Source organism: Tachypleus tridentatus, chromosome 6, assembly GCF_004210375.1.
Source record: "Tachypleus tridentatus isolate NWPU-2018 chromosome 6, ASM421037v1, whole genome shotgun sequence".
Taxonomy (NCBI): Eukaryota; Metazoa; Arthropoda; class Merostomata; order Xiphosura; family Limulidae; genus Tachypleus; species Tachypleus tridentatus.
In genome coordinates, this window is record NC_134830.1 from 135246598 (window position 1) to 135270242 (window position 23645).

Sequence of the window (23645 nt, forward strand, 5' to 3'; positions counted from 1 at the left end):
CACTTAGCAACGTGAAGCCAGAAACTTCATTCAATAAATTGCAATTGGCCCTGGAACTAGCATAATGAGATGCAAGCCTGCACCAAGTGCAGCACATTCAAGCCACGGTTAACGAGTTTGCTGGCGCCAGCGCAGCCGCCCCTAGGGGACTCTGCTAGCGCATCCACTTTGACGCGGCTGGTTCGAGAAGAACGCTAGACGAACTAATACAAACTTAGATGGTCATCTATTTGAGACCTGCCGCGGGCAGAGGGCTACTCAACCAGTTAACAGGTACCGCCCCTGTAAATGTCAGTAGCTTTTCTTTCCGACGAACCGGAAGTAGCGAACCGTGAACATACGATGACGTCATCTAGAAAAGGTGAGAAACGAACGACCAAAAATTTAAACAATGTTATTATTTATGAAAGAACATAAAAAAACACGTGACCACAACAACAACAATAGAGTTACTACACTTGTTGCCACCGACAAATGTCGACATTAACAGTTGCAGTTGTGTCTGTTGAAGACATAAGTAAGCGTTAATCGAATTATCGAACGGCTAAATAACTCGCAAATTCCGAGTTCATAAGCTTGTCTACACCGCTTGACAGTTTCTGAATTAACTAATAGAAACCAACATACAGGGTGTTCGGAAAGTCAGTGTGCAGTTTTGTAATCATATGTCTATTCAGTCTATTTCAAGCCAGCAACTGATAGGGGTGTTTAGAAACAAAATAAGAAGGATCTAGGCCTGTGTTGATGCCAACGGGGGGTCACTTTCAACATTGTTTATAATTGTCATTCATATTTACCTCCTGTATTCTATATTGAAACATGTCTGTTAATAAATATATAAGTGCACAGAGACTTTCCGAACACCCTGTAGAATCAACACGAAAATATAATAAAACAGTACAGCCTTGTGTTTTTAGTGTTTACACATTTGTATATAAAAATAATACAGCCGTTTTTTCTTACAATGCTTGTATATCTACACATAAAGACTATATGACAGTGTTATCCATCTGTATATAAACGCGATACGACAATACAGCCGTGTTCTTCTACAGCATTTATCACTAAGCAGGGAAATGCTTAGTATTTTGATATGAGCCGAGAATAAAACGACTGCCGCATTCACTCTGTTAACTCTACGATACTTACAAGTAACTGCTAAGGTTGAATTATAACCTTATTTGAGCACGTAATTGTTATTATCGAATGTTTCACAGCTTGTGAGACTCCCAGTATCATTAAAACGTGTTGCTGAAATGGAGAACTGGGATGTAGCTAAAGACCCAGTGTTCATCTTTATTGTTTCTCCTCCATAACAAAGAAAATGTGTGAAGTTTTTGCAATGGTTTTAGTACAACAGAAAAACATTTTAAGAGGATTTGAAAACACGCTATCACTAAGCATGATTAATTATGTTACCCCTTGATACTAGCTTCTCTACAAACCCCAGGTGTTCCCTTAAAAACGCAAATACATTGTAAAACATGAATTGTTAGCTAAAAACAGATTAACACCAGACGATATATAGATGATATAAGAGTGTTATACATCTACATAGAAAAATGATATGACAGTGCTGTACATCTGCATATAAAGATAATATGATAGTATTTACATCTACATATAAGGATGGTATAAATGTTATACATCTACATATAAAGATCATATGGCTGTTATACATATAAAGATAATATAAGTGTTATACATGTACATGTAAAGATGATATGACAGTGCTATACATTTGCAAATACATATTATATAACAATGTTATACATCTGCATATAAATATAATATAAGAGTGTTACACATCTACATAAAAATGATGTGGCAGTGTTATATATCTCCACGTGAAGATGATACAATGGCATAGCTGTGTTTTCCTATAGTGTAATACATCAATATATAAAGATGATACGACATTGTTATACATCCACATACAAAGCATGATATAACAGTGTTATACATCTACATATAAAGACGATATAAGAGTGTTATAATATACATATAAAGATGATATTAGAGTATTATACATCTACATATAAAAATGATATAACAATATTATACATCTGCATATATAGATTATATGACAGTGTAATACATCTATATATAAAGATGATATGACAGTGTTATACACGTACATATGAAGATGATATAACTGTTATACATATAAAGGTGATAGAAAAGTGTTATACATCTACATATAAAGACGATATGGCATTATTATACATCTACATACAAAGTATGATATAACAGTGTTATACATCTGCATATATAGAATATATGACAGTGTTATAGATTTACATGTAAGGATGATATAACTGTTATACATATAAATATGATATAACAATGCTATATATCTGCATTAAAGATGATAAGACAGTTTTATACATCTGCATTAAAGATGATAAGACAGTTTTATACATCTGCATATAAAGATGATATAACAGTGTTAGACATCTACATATAAAGATGATATAACAGTGTTAGACATCTACATATAAAGATGATATGACTGTTGTACATTTATATGTATATACATCTACATATAAAGACGATATGACACTATTATACATCTATATACAAAATATGATATAACCATGTTATACGTCTATACATTGAGATGATATGATATAAAAATGATATGACAGTGCTATAGATCTACATATAAATATGATATAACAATATTATACATCTGCATATATAGATTATATGACAGTTTTATACATCTACATTTGAGGTTGATATAACAGTGTTATACATCTACTTATAAAGATGATATGACATTGTTATACATTTACACACAAAGTATGATATAACAGTGTTATACATGTATATATACATATTATATAAGTGTTATACATGTAATGTAAAGATGATATAACAGTGTTATACATGTATATATAAATATTATATAAGTGTTATACATGTAATGTAAAGATGATATAACAGTGTTATACATCTACATATAAAATGATATGACAGTGCTGTAGATCTACATATAAATATGATACATATTTTGTACAATGTTGTACATCTGAAGACGATACGACGGTATAGGTGATTTCGTATGGCGTTTTCACATTTGTGTTAACAGCTAATAAGACAGCAGTTATACTTATAAAAAGCAGTTTTATTGGGTTATTCGGTATTTAGTGTGTGCTGTTTTTTTGTTTTTGCTGTAACTGAGTATATTATTCTGAGTTATATGGTTATACATCAAAACATAACCTTCTCCTGCAGTTACGTAGATACGTTAAAAAAAAATTAAAGAGTGGAGAATCGCGGAAGTCATAAACTATATATTAAAAAGCCACACTAAAGGAAGGCCGATAAAGGAAAGAAAAATTCCTTGCACGAGTTTGGATGTAACAGTAAATTTAGTGGTCGTTTTCCGTTGGAAATGGGAACATTAACCGCTGTTCCGAGATATTAAAGCAGCCATCCACTCACAACAGTCTTTTCATTTCCAACTAGATAACATTTAAATGTGATATTTCACGAAAAATATTATTGGGTGTTATTTGAATCTTCACGCGGATACATATGACGTGAAAAATATAAGACTGTAACGATAGCGAGGTTTAAGTAATTTCCGGTTGTTTGTATAAATACGTGCCTACACATGTGTATATATATATAAACTTTATTTTAAGGTGATGTCACTTGAAAATGAATAACAAAAGTCGATTTTTTTTTGACCAAAGTATTTTTTTTCTCACCGAACTCTTCGGTCCACTAGCAACATGGGTATAAAACTAACAAAACCTAAACGTATGAGAAATATGGAAAAAAAAAAAAAAAATCCTTCCCGGTAAGTATACACTTTTATTTATGTGATTTTAAAATCTGTCAACGGATTCATTAAATATTTTTTCAAAGCCCTTTTAAACAAGACAGTTTTATAACCATTAATCGAACATCAAGGCAACATTGTCGTGCTAGAATAATCTGGCTGGTTTAAATAATCACACACTGTTCATCAAATCATTATTGTTTTAACAACAATAATGCTACTTATTTAACCACTAACTTATGACGAATTCTATATTTTCAACTATAACAATATAGTTTGTATGATCAATGTATAAAATATCTTAAGATGGAACCATTGTTGTTCTAATGTAATATATAGAGAAATAACGTGTACAGAGTAAAAAAAACACAATAATAAGAAAGGAAGAAAACATAAGAGATGGAGGTAAAAACAATAATATACTTATAAATATTGTATAAATAATAAATAACGAAACACAGCGAGTCATTCTAAAGAAACACAGAAATAACAATATAATGATGAAAAACTGCAACCATATTTTCTCTTTTGCTTTTCTATATCATACATTTTTGAGCTGTTTTAACTGTTTTTTTTATACACTTGGTGCAATTTTATTTTTCTATTTCGCTTCTAAACGTGGTTCTAACTAAATACTGAATATATTTGTATTTTAATAACTGTCCAAACGTCGTGAAATAAATTCTAAGCCTCTCAGTGGCACAGCTTTATGTCTGCGGGCATATACCGCTAGAAACCGGATTTCGATACCCGTCGTGGGCAGAGTTCAGATAGCTCTTTGTGTAGCTTTGTGCTTGATAACAAACAAACATACATAATTTATAATGTCTAGAAATTTTTCTTCTAAACCACTTTTGCTCATGTAATATTCGCAAGGGACCTTACATGCCAAGTGGTTAGCAGGGACGCTCGACTCGTAATCTGAAGATCTCGGGTTCCAATCCCCTTCTCACCGAAGATGTTCGCCCTTGTAGCCGTGGGGCATTACAAAGTTACGATCAGTCCCACTATTCGTTGATAAAAAAGTAATCCAAGAGCTGACAGTGGCTGGTGATGACTAGTTGTTTTTCGCACTGCTATATTAAGGAAGGTTAGTGCAGATAGCCCTCATGAAGTTTGCGCGAAAGTCAAAACAAATCGAACATTCGTAACAAGCCCCCTACTGGCTTGACGGTAAAATCCGGGTGTCCAGACCCGTGGTGAGCAGGTTTGTGCTTAACAACAAACAAACAATATCTTTATTCAGTTAATGTTCTATCCGTATTACCCTCTAGAGGTCAAAGTATTTTTTCTTGCAGTTTCCCTGTGGGTCAGCGATAAGTTTAAGGACGTACAATGCTACAATCAGGTGTTCCTTTTCCTCCGGTAGACAAAACTCAAAAATCGCTAAAAACAAGAACTCACAATTAATTTGCTTGTTATTAACTGTCAAATGTACAGTTCGTTAGACCAGGTCTTATGGTATTTTCTCGGGTACGTACTTGAACTTATATTTGAAAACATACAGTGAGAAAAACGGATTTATTTGGAATGTGTAACCCAAATCAAATTTTTTCGAAGTTGAAATTTGCCGCTTCATAAAAACCAACAACAGAAAAACATTCATCATATAAACAAGCAACAGAAAAGACAAATTAGAAAACAAAGGCTCTAAGGTTATGAAAAGAACGTATAGAAAATGTGTGTGCTTTCAGAGAGAGGTCATTTCTTATTATTTTCAGAGCAAGCAGTGCGTCTCAGGCGCTCTTTGAAACAACCGTTTCCTAGCCTCTTTCTTCCTGCTTAGGCGAATCGTCTTTGGACCTCGTGATCCGAGCTTTCATTTTGCTGATTTCGCCAAATCTGGACATTTACTCGGGTAACACCTTGTCTATTCCTATATATAACAATGCATGTTAGATATTGCATTGTATTATTACTTACAAAGTGTATTACATTCTCAAACCAATACCTTTGTTCTTAATTACTTCGTTTCCATAGTGATCTGAATTACTACTCAATAAATACATTTATCTTAGAACTTTTTTCGACTGTTTCATTTGTAAGTGTATGAATAGGTGGTGGGATGGTTTAATTTGTGAACAAATGAATGTATAGCTGGATGGGTGGATAGCTGGATGGATAAGTGAGCATGTAGATAGGTGGTTGGGTGGATTAAGGTGTGAGTGAATATAAGTGTTTAATTTGTATGGTGGTCAGTAACATTTATGTGATGAAACCATGAGTAAAACCATTTCTACACTTATCCTATACTCATTCGTTTCAGGAAATACGTAATTATTAAAACTAGGTTTCATTGTTTCTTTACGACAGAAAATCATAAAACAGCTATTTGAAAAAATATCAAAATAATCGAATATAATATAGACTCACACGTATATAAATGTAATGTACTGCAAAGGAGTTAACGTGACATCTAATTTTAATTCGGATCTGCGTGGTTTAGCTGTAAGCTTGAAAGCTTATATCTAACATTCGGGTCGACCCTACGATGATCCAAGCGCAGATAGCCAGCCTATAAAGTGACTGACACAATAATGCTTAAAATGCAAATTCATTTATGTTCGATATTGTACATAAAACTAGATTTCTTCGATTTTCTTTTACTTGTTTAATTCCGCGCAAAACTACACACAATTACTAACCCTAATCTAATGCACTTGATGATTTAGGCCACCTATTGGACAATTTGAATAGTAAAAGTCTTCATTACCTTTATAATAAATAGATGTATCGTCCAAAATACCAGAAAACACCTCCCAGGTGTTTTGTTTAAATAAATAGTTTATCTGAAAAGTGAAAACCGTGGAAGGGTCTTTTTTTTTTAACCTAAACCCTTTTTCGGCTCTTTTTTGTTTTGTTTTTTTAATTTTGCGCAAAGCTACACAAGGACTATCTGCGTTAGCCGTCCCTAATTTAGCAATGTAAGACTAGAGGGAAGGCAGCTAGTCATCACCAACCATCGCTAACTCTTGAGCTACTCTTTTACCAACGAATAGAGGGATTGATCGTCGCATTTTGACGTCTCTGCGGCTGAAAAGGCGAACATGTTTGGTGTGACGGGGAGTCGAACACCCTAACCACCTAGCCATTCAGGGCAATTTTCTTCGATATACGACTCCTGTATCTCAGAAAAAAATTATAATAATTAGTTCGCTCCAACTTCTAGTCTCTGGACAACGAATTGTTTTTTTCAACGGATGATTCTACAGTTTCTCTAGGTTTTATTTTACTCTAATTATCACTTCATTTCATTGGGCTTAGCATTAATGTCAACGAAACAGATAAAATTTCTTGTACTTGTCAAAAAACACACTTTTTTGGGGCCAAAATTATTTTATTTGACCCAATTTTTTTTCTACATTGATTAAAAACAATATGTTTATAAAATAATGTGTTTATAAATTAATTTTTAACGTTTATTTCATGTAATAACAAGAGTAACATTCTCACGAGTATGGGTTCGTCGTCAATATCCGACGGGAAACTTATATTTAGAACAAGTTCAAAGTATAGGCAGTCAGTTTCTGTACGTAGGTTACTTCTGTGTAGCACGTAGTCACGTTTCTCTGACGTCACTCTTCTAACTAAAACAACTAAGTAATGTCAATGTATATACAGGGTGGCCCGTAAGTTCTTACCCATCCATATATCTTATGTATCCAGTGTATCTGTGTACTGTCTCTCATTCTTGCTGCATAATATTATGCGACGTCATGTTCTTCAAGTGTAAATGGGCTTACATCGGCCATATTTCTCTGAAGAAAAAAAAATTATAATACATGCGTAATTGAATATAACACAATAACATATGGATGGGTAGGGACTTAAGGGACACCATGTATAATTGTTACATCTGTCGAAGTTTACCCCTCCCTCCTCCAGTGTAAGTCTTTCTACACCTGTTATTAATATATAATTGTGATAATAAAAATTTATTTACGAATGATAAATGAAAATATGGAACATTGGATATCTGTTAATGTGTATAAAATTAATAGTGAAGATTAACTAATCCTGGACATTAACCATCAAATTCATAAAGACTTGGTTTGTCTGTTAGAAAACAGCATAACTTTGCTTTTAGACAGACATATATGTTTTAATTCAGGTTAGGTACAAACTTTCTAGTTACAAATTGTGTCTTGAATACCATCATTATGTATACATATGTAAAGTAGAACGGTCATCCCTTTACGTCTGAACTTTCTGACCGATTCCAACCATGTTTGGAATGCGATCGTCTATACCCCCCACTCCCCGACTTCCAGTTCTACTAAATTTACTGGGCACCTTTGTAAGTGACATAAGGAGGTTGATGTCTCAGGTGTGACCCCTATTCACGCCTTCAGTTTTTTTCGATTTCAACCAAACTTGGAATTCGCCCCTCCCCCAGCACAAACAGGAATGGCAAAAGTGGACAGTGTTCAAATCTTACCCTCATTATGTGACCTTCCGAAAGTGCCACATCTTCTCCAAACACGGGATGGATACATCAACTAGTAACATCGAATATTAGTCCCAGTAGTCTGGTCAGTAGTCAGACTTGAAATGAAGTTAACATCCATATAGACACCATTATTACAGACACTTGTTTCCTTGTTATTACAGATATTAGTCCCAGTAGTCTGGTCAGTAGTCAGACTTGAAATGAAGTTAACATCCATATAGACACCATTATTACAGACACTGGTTTTCTTGTTATTACAGATATTAGTCCTGCTAGTCTGGTCAGTAGTCAGACTTGAAATGAAGTTAACATCCATATAGACATCATTATTACAGTTAGTGGTTTTCTTGTTATTACAGATATTGTTTTGGTTTCATTCACTTTTAAAAGTAATTACATGTGTATATGTACATGTGAAAGTAATCATTGCAAGCATCGAACACCGATGTTTCGAGTTGTAAGCTCTGAAACCTAAGAGATCGATAAAAATGTAAAACATCTTTTCGTACGTAAACGTATTCGTACGTGTACGTTTATGGATAACACCTCAGAAATCACGAAATATCACAATCGCGTTCTGAAAAATGGGCCATATTGAATGTTCGCCGTTTGGAGTTGTTAATTAGTTGTCGAAACCTCACGGTGTGTGACGTGTCAGTGACTGAAGTACAGTTCTATATTCTAGTGACCATTTGTCACGCTAAGCTCATCTCATTCGTCGGGGTGTGGAACTTTAAAACTAGAAGTAAAAACTACGCACGGATTAATTAAGGCTAGGTGGCGGTAGAAGTCTGAGTTTTGTTGTGGTGCAGAACTCTAAAGAACGCAATTCAATATATTTACATATTTCTATTTACAGTTTATGAGGAACGCCTTAATGAACCGTTACATGCACGTGGTTACTTTACTACAATCCTTATATTACTTTTATATATATATAATTCACATGTATATATATGAATGTGTAGACATTTCATTATAATAGGCATGATTACTAATGTTTTTCTCGAGACTTCGACTCATATTCCGAATACTGGAAAATTTGGAAGGAAAAAAAACAGGAAAAAATGTTGTGTTTAGCGATGCAATATTAATTATTTAAATAGCACGCGATGTCTCAATTGCACGCCTTATAATTTATTTTAGCGCAAAGCCATACAACGGGCTAAATGTACTCTCTCTCTACCGCGAAAAATCGAACTCTGAAGTTAAGTATTTTAAGACGCCCCCCGCTAGTACAGCGGTAAGTCTTGGGATTTACAACGCTATAATCAGGGGTTCGATTCCCCTCGGTGGGGTCAGCAGATAGCCCGATGTGGCTTTGATATAAGAGAAATACCCACACAAACACACGCGTTCTAAGTCTGTAAACTTATCGCTTATCCACAAAGTGACTGGTTAGAAACACAGTAATGGTTCTTTAATCCACGTTCAAATAAGCATTTTTAGAATAAAATGCAAATAACCTCCTTCACAGTGAGAGTGTGTGTGCGTTGTTTGTTTTTTTTTATAGCAAAGACACATAGGGCTCTCTGCATGAGTTCACCGAGGGAAATCGAAGATATCGTGAGTGTGCTATAAGAGTGACAGTCATATCCATTATTCACTGACAAAGAAGTAAAAAAAAAATTTGGTGGTGGGTGCTTGATGACTAACTTTTTTCTCTGTTCTGTCAGATCAAAACTGCCAAAATCGGGTTTGATACTCGTGGTGGACACAACACGGATAGCCCATTCTGTAGCTTTGTATTTAACAACATACTATTCAAGACTAAGGACAGCTATGCGCAGAAAGCCCTTATGTAACTTTCCATGAAAATTCTAATAAACAAAGATAATTGGATACAGTACTCAGAACTTTTTGAAATATAAACGCGATGAGGATTCGGCATGGCCAGGTGGTTAACGCACTCGACTCGTAATCCGAGGGTTGCGGGTTCGAATCCCCGTCACACCAAACATCTTCGCCCTTTCAGCCGTGGGGGTGTTATAATGTTCGGTCAATCCCACTATCCGTTGGTAAAAAAGTAGCCCAAGAATTGGCGGTTGGTAGTGATGACTAGCTGTCTTCCCTCTAGTCTTACATTACTAAATTAGGGACGGCTAACGAAGATAGCCCTCGAGTAGCTTTGCGCGAAATTCAAAAAACAAAACAAAATGTAGGGACCGTAAAAGGATTTAAGTTAGAAAAAAAACAAACTTTTCGACTTTTTTCTCTTTTCAAATAAACTATTTAGCTAAACAAAACATCTAGGAGGTGTTTCCTGGTATTTCGGACAATATATCTGTTTATTATAAATGTAATGAAGACGTTTGCTATTTAAATTAGCCAATAGGGACCCTAACTCGTCAAGTCCATTAGATTAGGATTAGTAATTTTCGTATAATGACAAGTTTATTGTGCTTTCAAACATTGTGTTATATCATCAGCGACTGGTCTTTCAGGTGCATAAGTATTGCAATTTTTATCAGAGTTAGTTCGAAAGACATTAACTGGATAACACTTATACAGGTGGCGTGGCCCGTCCACCCATCATGCTTTGCGAAAGATCTCGGTGAGAAAAAATATAAGAAGGTAAGAGTTTTGGAGACAGTTTACCTTAAGTACATAAATGTACATAAATTAAGTACATAAATGTTTGTTTGCAAACTGACAGCTTTGTTTTCAATTTGAAACAAACAAAAAGGCGTTTTATGTAAAAGTCAACAAAGAAATAAAACGAAAGAATATTTAAGGTAAGTTGGCTCAGCGTCATGTCTATAAACTGGGTTTCGATACCTGTAGTTGGCACAGTAGAAACAGCCCATATTGTAACTTTGTGTTTAACAACAACAAACACAAACCTCGAAAGATCTCATTTCTTTACTAAGTCACCTTCGTATTCATTTTGTTTTGTTTTGTTCTATCAATAGAAAGATACTTTAGAAAGATAGCTTAGAAGTGCTGAAGAGTGTATGAGATGCAGCATCTGTAGTTCGCTGTGGGCGATTATTCAAAATATTTAATAATAAAGCTGAATGGTATTTGTCACGTGTGACAAACTCGCATCTTTACTGTCCCTGATGTACAACATATTTGTTTGTTTTTGAAGTTCGAACAAAGTTACACAAGGGCTATCTGCGCTAGCCGTCCCTAATTTAGCAGTGTAAGACTAGAGGAAAAGCAGCTAGTTATCATCACTTACCGTCAACTCTTGGGCTACTTTTTTACCAACGAATAGTGGGATTAACCGTCACATTATAACGCCCCAACGGCTGAAAGGGCGAGCATGTTTGGTGTGACGAGGATTCGAACCCACGACCCACAGATTACAAGTCGAGTATCTTAACCACCCGGCCACTTGTACGGTACCTAAACAATGTGCTCTCTGTCGCTGTTGGGACTTTGTTAAGGATAGGTTTATGTAAATCCTGCATTACACCAAAAACTGTTTGGTTCTGTTTTGTTCAGGAAGCCCTTGGATACTGGTATCCCAACATCAGGTTGTGAGATATGGGAATGGATGAGGGCTGTTTTATCCAATTTTGAAAAGATGGCTAAGTATGGATCCGGAAGCAAACAAATGAACAACACGATGGTATTGCACCAATTTTTCAGGATTGTAGTGGGTGTTGTGCTTGAGTTGTGTTCTACAGATAGAACACAAGTATCCCCACGCCCTGATCCTAATGGGTGTCCAAAACAAATGTGTTCCAGGCCCCGTAGCAGAAATTTTAATCAGCAGGTCACAGTCCTGTTCCAGAAAAGATATTGTTATCCGCTACAAAGCACATCTTAGATGTCCATTCAGGCCTTAATAAGTCGTATCTACAGAACATTTTGGAGACCATTTGCAGAAACCGTAACCTGACCCAGCTTTCAAAACCACATGGAAGAAGATTACACCAGACATTTGGTGATACACCTTGCAGAATGACAACAACTATGTTTTTTTAACCCACATTTCACCGTATACATATTGAGACAGCACTAACTAAAACTCTTCTACAGTTATAAGTCCTAACACGTTTGCCAGTTTCACATATATTTAAAAAACAAATGTAGACTGAAATTACACTGTTTCCACTTATTCTCATGATACTGTCTTGTTAGCGCACTATTAAACATTGTATTACACAACCTTTGTTATTTATCTATTGTAGTATACTTATATTTCTGTACACAGACACTTAGCTGAGAAAAAAAGAAAAACAACCTCACCAGGTTTCAGATATTCGCAGAAATTAATACATGTATAAAGACGTGACTGATCAATACTTTAACATACTTATTAGTTTCCATAAAATAATCTCTAATCGTTTGCATGTGTTCCCCGGCGGGTCAGCAATAAGTTTATAGGCTTAGAACGCTAAAATCCGGGGTTCGATTCCGGCGCTGACCATAATTCAGCCCATTGTATATCTGTGCGCTAAAACGAAACACGTAAGTACGTGTATAAGTAACACTAAAAAAATCACTCCGAAATTTGTTTCTTTTTTTTTAAGGACCGTTCATAATCCGACGTCCGTGATAATCCAATAAGTTGTTCGGATTCCTTTAAACTGAGCATTGTTTCCTGATAGGACTTAAAATGGGTTTCTTATAATTGGGTCTGTCCGGTATAAATAAATATACAATGTGATGTATTTTCTCTATTTTTTAAAATGTTGCTTCCTAGAGACCCAAGTTTAATGGAAGCACGCAAAAAAGGTCCTCATGATCTATGTTTTATATAACAAAGGTTCTCGTGAGATATTGTTGTTACCATCTTATACAACAAAATTACTGATAAACTATTGTGAATATTGTTTTATGCAACACAAGTCCTCATGAACTATTGTTATTATTGTTTTATCAACAGAGGTCCTCATTATCTATTTAATTATTGGTTTATACAACAGAGGTACTCCTGAACTATTGTTATTAGTATCTTATAAAACAATGCATCTCATAGATTATTGTTATTATTGTTTTATACAATGAATGTCCTCATGAACTATTGTTATTATTGTTTTATGCAACAAAGGTCCTCATGAAGTGTTGTTATTATTCTTTCTTAAGAGTTCCAGATGCACTTGATGTAAGACCCTTTACCATATCTGGAAGAATAACTGTCTTAAACACCGTTCTTGTTAATACGGGAATCAATGATTGACAGTTTTCAGACTTGCATTAGACCCATAGGTGTCGCATTGTTTTATGTTCAACTCGGACGCTCGGTTCGCCGTTGGACTGAAGTAAATCTTCGACCTAAATGCCAAGATGTCCAAAATATGCCATTAACGGCAACTCCACTGTCCCATAAATTTCAAAAACCAGGAGATGCTACTTTGAGTTCCCGACATTCAAGAGTGACGTCAGAGCCGATGATGGTAATGACGATGAGCCTGCGCGAGGACATTGACGATGGCGGTGTCGTGGGGTGCTCAAAGTCCTAGTAGAGATAATAGCGATACAGTGGCCCTGTTTCCCTGCCGGCATGTTGCATTCCAGACTCTCGCTGGAGATGAACTTCTAGGCCTTATCATGTATAGCAATCAGGAACCCTCGGCTGGAGCCCCGACCATTTTGTTTGTTATGGGACAAACGACTCATTTCCTAGTGACAATCGGACAATGCGGGGTCCTGGTAATGGGCCTTGTCACCAGCTTGCTACGGTTGCTGTGACAACAAATCCTGAGTTCAAAGACTCCGACAAATACAGATTTAGTTCTTCATTTTTTTTACCAATCACAGCACTCGTCTTGTGGCCGTGGCGACCTCTATAGACGGCCTTTTGTACTTTCGTTTCCGTTCTCGGTGAAACCGGATACTACGAGAAGTTAGATTTTTTTTTTTTTTTTTTTTCAATCTTGAAAAGATGTGTACAACAACGACTTGGATTATACCAAGTTACATTAACTTATAACTGATAAGTCTGAAACTTCACAACCGACAAAGCATAGACACGTGATTCGAACGCTCCATACAAATATTCAAATGTCGATAATTGAGACTTCCATATAATTTAAAAAATAAAAAAATTTGGTTTGTTTTGAATTTCGCGCAAAACTACACGAGGGCTATCTGCGCTAGCCGACCCTAATAAACAGTGTATGACTAGAGGGAAGGCAGCTAGTCATCACCACCCACCGCCAACTCTTGGGCTACACTCTTTTACTAAGGAATAGCGTGATTGACCGTCACATTATAACGCCCCAACGGCTGAAAGGGCGAGCATGTTTGGTGCAACAGAGATACGAACCCGCGACCGTCAGACTACGAGTCGAGTGCCTTAACCATCTGGCAATGCCGGGTCGTTTATATAAATCTGCATAAAAATGACTTTTGCACGTGCCTGTTTTTAATTATTAAATAAAGATCAGTCATAATTTTAAATATAATATATTTCACTTCTTTCTTTTACGTTGAGAGTCTTAATAAATAGGTGTTTGTTTTATGCATTATTAACGTTTTCCGCGTGCTATGGATGTATTCACAGTATCCAGTCCTTCGTGATATAACGCAATTAAAACTAGTTATCACCAGACAGACACCACTTATTTGTTCCTTGTTAAGTTTAAACAATAGACGATAAACCATCTGTACCGTGTCCGCTGCGAGTATCGAAACTAGATTTTTAGCGTGGTAAATCCTTAAACTTAATAGTGAGCCACTTGGGGGCACTTGTGAGAGAGGAAAAAAAGTACAATTTTCACCATTTGTGGTCACAGTTGATAAGTATAACAACTCTCAGAAGTGTCCTGGTTCTTTCTGCGCTCAAATTTGTACTTTCTATTGTCTTACTGTTCTACAAACATCGCAATTTCTGATTCGTTGAAGGTTTAAAGTTGTTTCACTTCGTTTTCTATTGGGCTAGTAGATAATCTTACGTCATTTTACTGCCTGAAAATAAACTAATACAATTACATTCATGCAGAGTAAGTTAACATTTACACAAAATGAAAAATTACTAATACCATATTTAAACTCGAAATAAAATGGCTGAGAGCTTTTATTGGTTAGTTTGACGTCCTTTTGTCACGCTCTGGTTTACGAGCAGCACCGTGAACCAATCAATCATATCAACTATCAAAATAATTGTAAGGTCTAGTAATATTAATATCTGACATATTTATTTAGACGCTGTATAGTCTGGCTATATGTAAAGTTACACTAATGTGTTAAATATGGCTGTAATGAATAATACTAAAATGTACAGTGATTGTTTAATACGAAGGAGAAGACAAAAATTATATATTTTTTACAGTAATTGTTACAGAGAGATAGCTGTAATATATATTTTTTTACGAATGACTAAATACAGGCAATTTCGCAATTTTTTTACACTTTGTTCTTTGTTTAATTCTGGTTCTTAGCAAGTTCTAAAATACAAATCACAATATTTCACGTATTAGTTTTTGTTTTGACTTTTTTCGCGTTTAATTCTGGTTCTTAGTTTCTAAAATACAAATCACAATATTTGATTATTAGTTTTTGTTTTACCTTTTTGTGTGTGTGTTTAATTCTGGTTTTGGTTTCTAAAATACAAATCACAATATTTAATATATTGAGTTTTTGTTTTGACTTTTTTCGTGTTTAATTCTGGTTCTTAGTTTCTAATATACAAATCACGATATTTGATGTAATGAGATTGGGCGTACTTTCACGAATATGGTGTCTTTATATTTTCTTTAAAGATCTATAGCATGACGAAAGTAATATGAGTATAAGAAAAATATATTTAAAAACACTTCTTTTTACTTGTGCTTGAGTAACCTATAATTTCTTTTACCTTTGAGGGTTCCAGACCTACACTTCTAACCCTGTATAGTCAGTCAGGCCGGAGCCTTAGTACCCAGTAAATTAGCTTCTCAAATACAGCTAATAAATTACCGCGATCACTAGTCGCGTCTCTGTGTTTGTTTAAGCTGCTAGATGCCTGATCACATGGCAGGCATCCCTGTCAGTGAGCCCCGCCAACAGGCCAACCCACCGAGCACGTTTCTGTACGTACCCAGCGGGTTCGTCGTCAGCGGCTGCCTTTCCTCACGGCGGACCCCAGACAGACAGCCGGCTGGTTTGTAGGGTCACCCATTGTTGGTATCAGCTTAGAGGTCGTTTCTTCGTCCTGCGTGGCTCCGTTGTTAGGGCACAGCGGGAGACCCTATATTAGTCTAACGCTCAAAATGAAGCCGGACTTTACACCTAGTTAGACGCAACTCTTACTCCTTTTGTCACCACAGGATCTTCGGGTTGCCGAGTGATTAGTGTTGTGACATGCGGCGTGTTTCAAGCGCATTTCCAATAAACTGAACGATTCTACTGGACCTACAAGAAGCCGAAATATAGTCCTAATCGTAGGTTACAAAATACTATGCCTATATATGTACTTGGGGGGAGAGGTTCTTGGAATACATCCACATGGAAGGGAGGGGTTAACTTTCGTGGATTAATCTTACAAGGATGATACTTTAATCTCAGTTCAATCCAGGGACCACCAAGGACCCTTCCCAGCTAGACCAAGTGCGCAAAAATTAATGATACCTAGGCTTAAGGATAAAGGATAGACAGATGATAGATGAATAAAAAGATGGATGTAAACAAATCCATTTGTTATTGATTTCGTTCTGGTTTTTCTTATTGCATTAAACTTTTTACGGAACAGATGGAACTCTTCTCTATTGCCACCCGCCCCATGAGTGCTCGCATTCCGCCAGGTAGTAGAGAACCAAGAGCGCGAGAGCACGCGACACTACAGCTCCAACATCAATCATATTGGTTCGTTATTCAGAACAGTAAATAGTCTTGCTAAACGATGAGTAACTGCCGGCCATGCATCTAAAAACGCTGCCGTTCCCTGTTATAAATTGTGTTTTGTTTTGCCACGTTATAATTTGGTCAGCTGTAATCACGGGGAAAGAGGGCGATCCCAATCGAGAGACCACACTGAAGACTCTATCCCGTAGCCAATCAACCAGGAAATGGATGAATCCCGTCCGTTATAACTGTCTACACTCATGCAGCCATCAAACTATACAAAAATTAAAACTGTCTACTGCAGTGTAGATATCGGTGTTTAATAACAGGTCGTTCTAAGTACATCTGTCGAGATAAAACAAAGGATTTGCAGCAGGTGTAAAAGTGTAAATGAATTAATTTGAGTCATCACTAAAGATAATGCCTATTTCTCTAGAATGCTTCATAATCTGAATAAGACTGTATTTTGAAACCGAGACCTGCTTCAAAATTTAAATTTCCTTCATCTCCTTACAGAACACAAACAAATGATATAAAGTGTTTTTTCAATGTACTATAGAACGTAGCTTTATTTTCAATATATTAATCTTTACACTTCCTCAGTTTTTATAAAATAAAGGATTACATCTTTCAAACTGCTTAATTATTAAAACAAAAGGAACTGGTACAAATGTAAGTTTTCCTGATCCTAAAGATAGTTCGACAGATATCCACAGATGTGAATCAAGAGTGACAGGGGGCACTCAGCCTGAACCGTGGCTTATTAACATACGGGCTAAGAGTACAGGAATTTGTGACTGACCGACCTCAGAGAAGGCCACTGGCAAGAATCATTTGTCCCTACGAGGGCTTGTGAGTATAATAATTAGATTTATGAGATCTCATGTAATTATCTCTAACGACGAAAACGAAAACAAAAAAAAAACACTAAAATTTAATTGTCATGTAAATTAGCAGTAATTTCTTTTCTGTTTTGTTTTTCATGTCCTCACAATTTATATTCCTTTCAATTTTATTTGGTTTGTTTTCGAATTTCGCGCAAACCTACACGAGGACTATCTGTGCTAGCCATCCCTAATTTCACAGTGTAAAGCTAGAGGGAAGGCAGCTAGCCATCACCATCCACCGCCAACTCTTGGGCTATTCTTACCAACGAATAGTGGGGTTGACCGTTACATTATAACGCTCCCACGGCTGAAAGGGCGAACATGTTTGGTGCGACGGGTATTCGAACCTGCGACCTTCAGATTACATATCGAGTGCCTTAACCACCTGGCCATGCTGAGCCTATGCCTTTCGGAAGGAAATGAACAGGTTTCGCTTATTTACGTGTTGTGTACTTAATTTAGACAATACATGTTTTAATGTAACCAAATAAGTTATTGTTATGCGTCCTAATTATGCAGATACGTGTATATATATATATATATATATGTGTGTGTGTAACTATAACTATTGTGATATTTTAAGATTCAAGTTAGCGAAACAAGTTCTTTCTGTCAAGTCCTCAGAGTACTGTAATTGATTTAACTTATCAAGCGCTAAGATCGCTTTGGTTTCGTTCAGTTTCACAACTTTCTAGTTTCGTTTTCTTATTATGTTTATTACCATATTTTTGCAACCATAATAGGTAGAGGGTGTCAGTTAATACGTGTCTCAGCATTCATATACAACTCTTCTCTGATAGCGCCCCATCGGTATAACTGGGGAATTAAACGTTAGAAACCGTGTTTTGATACCCGTTGTGGGTAGAGCACAGATAGCCCATCGTGAAGCTTTGTGCTTAATTAATAACAAACAAACATACCAAATACATTTCGATATACCGAAGATTCATAGATGCGAAAACTGAACATGAAAGCAATTACTCATCTTGGCCTAACGTTCTTTCACTTTTTAAGATTGAAAACCTTAAGACCTGACTGTTTAAACACAACTTTACTTTCTTTTTCAATGTGTGTGTTTTAATCGAAACGCAGTAAGTAAGACGATTTAAAAACATTTCACTTGATGTCAGTGTGTAACTTAAAGTATGTATGAATACTATGCAAAAAAGAAATCAGTCAAATGTCTGATGCAATTTGAAAACGAAATATACTCGTTGAGATAATATTTGTATAATTATACGTATAAATAATGGTTCTATTTTTGTCCTAAAATATGCCAGAAATGACTGGTGGTATACACTGTATGATTACCACGTCCAGTGAAAGAGGAAATGAAATAAATCCCATCAGTATCCCTAGCGACCATCCCTACTGACTGATCTATATTTAACCAGCTATAAAATCTATGTATTTTAAAATAAAAACAACTTTGTGACCCCCCAATTATCCCTCATTGATTAGACCACATTCGACAGGTCCAAATGCAAAAGTCTAAAAGGCGTTAGAAAATAAATAAACAGGACAAACAAATACACAAACAAACTTCTTTCTAATCATAAAAGTATTATCTTTTTTTTCCCCTATACTGCAGTGATACGTACGCCAACGTTGCACTAAATCCAGCTAACAATTACCAATAGAACGTAAATTCTGGGAACTAGGAGGGTGGAAGAACACATTGTTTAATATCCCACTGCAGTTTATATCGTTGCTTGTTACCGCAGCTTATCAGTTCGTTACATCGATGCGGGCCAAATTAGGGGTCATTCTCTAATATGTTATGTTTCGACATTAAGCAGATATAAACAAGAAGAAATGAGAGAAAAAAAAAAAAACAGTGGACGAGGGGAGGAGAGATAACTATATGTTGTAGAAATGTTTACAGAAACTTACATTCTTGCTTGAGGTCACACATAATAATCTAGTCCATCTAAATTCTAAGAGAACAACGACAACACTTCTGAGATGCTACAAGTTGAAGGGGAGGAAGGCATTACAATGTGAGGAGGGCGTTTATGGAGAAACATTGATAAAAACAAATTAATCTATGACGTCACAGTATGATGAACAGAAAAAGAGCACGAGCTGAGACTAGACAATAACATAACGTCCCAAACTGCAGTAGAGAAAAAAATAAGTGACATGTTGAGATATTTGTTAGAATTTCATAAAGCAAGAGGTGAATAACCGTAACCTTAAAGAAAATTAGAGTCATAAACTTCAAGTAATTAACTTTTATGATACCACTCTGGTGGCGTAACTAGTAAAGATATCTTTAGTCATACGATTCCTGTATTGGACTCCGTGAAGTAACTGTACTAGGCTTAATACTTTCACGAATGTTATTTAAACTGTTGATAATGTCATATTATCATATGGCTACTATGGCTGTATATAGGGCTTGATATTGTCCTGAACGTTATTTAAACAGTTGATAATGTCATGTTATATGGTTGCTATGACTCTGTACTACATTTCGTGATACAGGTTTTGCTTGTTTATTCCATAAAGAAAAATAACTTGTCGGAATATTTTGACAAGTGTTCAGAAGTGAAATATCAGTACAATTACCATCTTAGTGCGAAACTGAAAGAGACGATTATATACTGTTCCACTAATACATTTGGAAACTAATCTTATGGAATATTTCAATCTAGAAATTCGTCGAGTATTAACTAAGCCTAACACTTAAGAATCGTTACTAGACCGTGCTTGTTTCTGTGTGCTAAAACAAACTTGGACTAATTCAACTCCCGATATTTGTTTATGTTTAAACGTTATCTAAAAGAACCAGAGTAAATTTATACGTAGGGGTATTCTCAAACTGTTAGCAACTGAAACTAATGCTGCCGGTAATTTATAACAAGTGCGTTAAAAAAAGCCATTGTCGATTTCATTCATCGTGTGATGCCACTTTCCTTTACTAAAAGCTAATATATTTTATGCCTTATCGAGGCTGTGTCAAAATGTACCTGTTAGTTACGAAAATAATTTCTAAAGATAAAATCTAAAACACACAGATCCACGTACTGAAAACTGCAAGAGAATTGTATAAGCCTAAATTGTATCAAAGTACAAGATGGGAATGGCCTAGTGGTTAACGTGTTAGGCTGCGTATAGGACGTTCAGGATTTGAAACGATACAGCATCAGCTGCGCACACGTTATAAAAGTGACTGTCAAACCTGTTATTCGGTTCAAAGAGTGTAAGAAAATGTTCTTGTAGGGGTAGGCGTTACTGGCTAACTGTCATGCCTCTGGCCATTAGTTTAAAATTACATATGGTTAGAGTTTAATTTTAGGCGTTACTAACCTAACTGTTTAACTCAGGTGCGCATAAGGCGTTTTTCTGGTTGAAATTTCCAGCAATAGAATAAAATATATCAGATGGTTTACTCTGTATTTACGTCACGTTTCATCATATTAAAACCTTAAAGATAAATATTAATATTACATTAACTGTTACGGGTTAATGTAACACAAAATCACATTGTAATGTAACTTATTAAACGTCCCCTTCTCACTTTATTTATTTTTCTTTTCTTCTATGCTAATAATAGATAGATCGTGTACAGAAGATACGTCAACAGCAGCTTCTAGTATAAAATGGGAGCTATAGCCTCTGATAATAGATAGATCTCATACAGAAGATACGTCAACAGCAGCCTCTAGTTTAAAATGGGAGCTATAGCCTCTGATAATAGATAGATCTTATACAGAAGATACGTCAACAGCAGCTTCTAATTTAAAATGGGAGCTATAGTCTCTGATAATAGATAGATCGTATACAGAAGATACGTCAACAGCAACCTCTAGTTTAAAATGGGAGCTATAGTCTCTGATAATAGATAGATCTTATACAGAAGATACGTCAACAGCAGCCTCTAGTTTAAAATGGGAGCTATAGCCTCTAATAATAGATAGATCTTATACAGAAGAGACCTCAACAGCAGCCTCTAGTTTAAAATGGGAGCTATAGTCTCTGATAATAGATAGATCGTATACAGAAGATACGTCAACAGCAGCCTCTAGTTTAAAATGGGAGCTATAGTCTCTGATAATAGATAGATCTTATACAGAAGATACGTCAACAGCAGCCTCTAGTTTAAAATGGGAGCTATAGCCTCTGATAATAGGTAGATCTCATACAGAAGATACGTCAACAGCAGTCTCTAGTTTAAAATGGGAGCTATAGCCTCTAATAATAGATAGATCGTATACAGAAGAGACGTCAACAACAGCTTCCAGTTTAAAATGGGAGCTATAGTCTCCGATAACAAATAGATCGTATACAGAAGAGACGTCAACAGCAGCCTCTAGTTTAAAATGGGAGCTATAGCCTCTAATAATAGGAAGATCTTATACAGAAGATATGTCAACAACAGTCTCCAGATAAAAATGGGAACTATGTACTCTGATTTTTAGTTCTATAGTGTTTCTTTTATTGGGGTTGTTTTTAAACTGTTTCTAATCGCCTGGATGTTTGCTTTTGTATGTCGCGCAAAGCAACATGAGGGCTATCTGCACTAGCCGTCCCTAATTTAGCAGTGTAAGGCTAGAAGGAAGGCTGCTAGTTATCACCACCCACCGCCAACTCTTGGGCTACTCTTTTATCAACGAATATTGGTATTGACCGTTAAATTTATCGCCTCCACAGCTGAAAGGGCAAGCATATTTTGGTGCGACGGGGATTCGAACCCACGGCCCTCAGATTGCGAGTCGAGCGCCACCTGGTCATGCTAGGCTTCGTCTGAGATAGCAGAACTTGTCTTATAAAATTAATACTGTTTGATGACATAGCGAGCTATGTGCAATCTGCTCACAGAAGATATTGACACCCACAGACATACCGCTGAGAGACTTGGCACGGCTCTAATGATTAGGGAGATTGACTCGCAATCTGCGGGTAGTGGGTTCTAATCTCCGTTACCAAACATACTGGCCTCTTCAGCTACGGAGGTGTTATATAAAGTTATATAATGTCAATCTCACTATTCGTTGGTAAAAGAGTAGCCCAAGAGTTGGCGATGGGTGGTGATAACTAGCTGCCTCCCCTATGGTCTAGCATTGGAAAACTAGGGACGGCTAGTGGAAAATTCAAAACAAACCTACTGCTGTGCTATTCATCCTGGGTCACATGACCGAAAGAACAATCAGAGATGGCACCGATATTGTGTAATAAATGTTTTGTAACTACATTTCTATAGTACACAAACGTTCAACACTTCTAAATAACACAAACCTCTAAACTTTTTTAGATAATATAAAATCTCTATAATTTCTAAATAACACAAACTTTCAGCACTTGTAAGTAACACAAACCTCTAAATTTTTTAGATAATATAAAATCTCTATAATGTCTAGATAACGCAAACTTTCAATACTTCTAAATAACACAGATCTCTAGAACTTCTAAATAACACAACATCTCTAACATTTCCAGGTAACACAAACCTTTAAATTTTTATATGATATAAAATATCTAACGTTTCTAGATAACACATAATCGAATATTTCTAGATAATGTACACGTGGCTCTGCACAGCATTTAAGAAAAAAAGTGTACCTATAAATCATTGATGAAATGTATTTGAAATGAAAGCTTCAGAATGTAATGGGTTAGCATGTCCTAAGCATAATGTTCAAAATACACATCATGTATACCTTTGACATTTTAAGCGAAGGAAAATCATTCTGAAAATACGCTATAACAGCGAAATGATTGTTTGTTTGTTTGCTTTTAAATACAAAGCCACATAATGGCTAGGTGTGCTGTGACCAATAGTGGTATCAAACTC

The 23645-nt window shown here is 35.8% G+C and overlaps 1 long non-coding RNA gene across 1 annotated transcript; it reads left to right on the plus strand.

Annotated features, from left to right (window-relative positions):
• Window positions 1-223: 223 nt before the first annotated feature.
• LOC143253747 (uncharacterized) lies at window positions 224-23321 on the plus strand. The gene is made up of 3 exons (XR_013029840.1): window positions 224-361; window positions 17656-17813; window positions 21408-23321. It is a non-coding gene; the product is annotated as an uncharacterized LOC143253747 (long non-coding RNA).
• The last annotated feature ends 324 nt before the right edge of the window (window positions 23322-23645 follow it).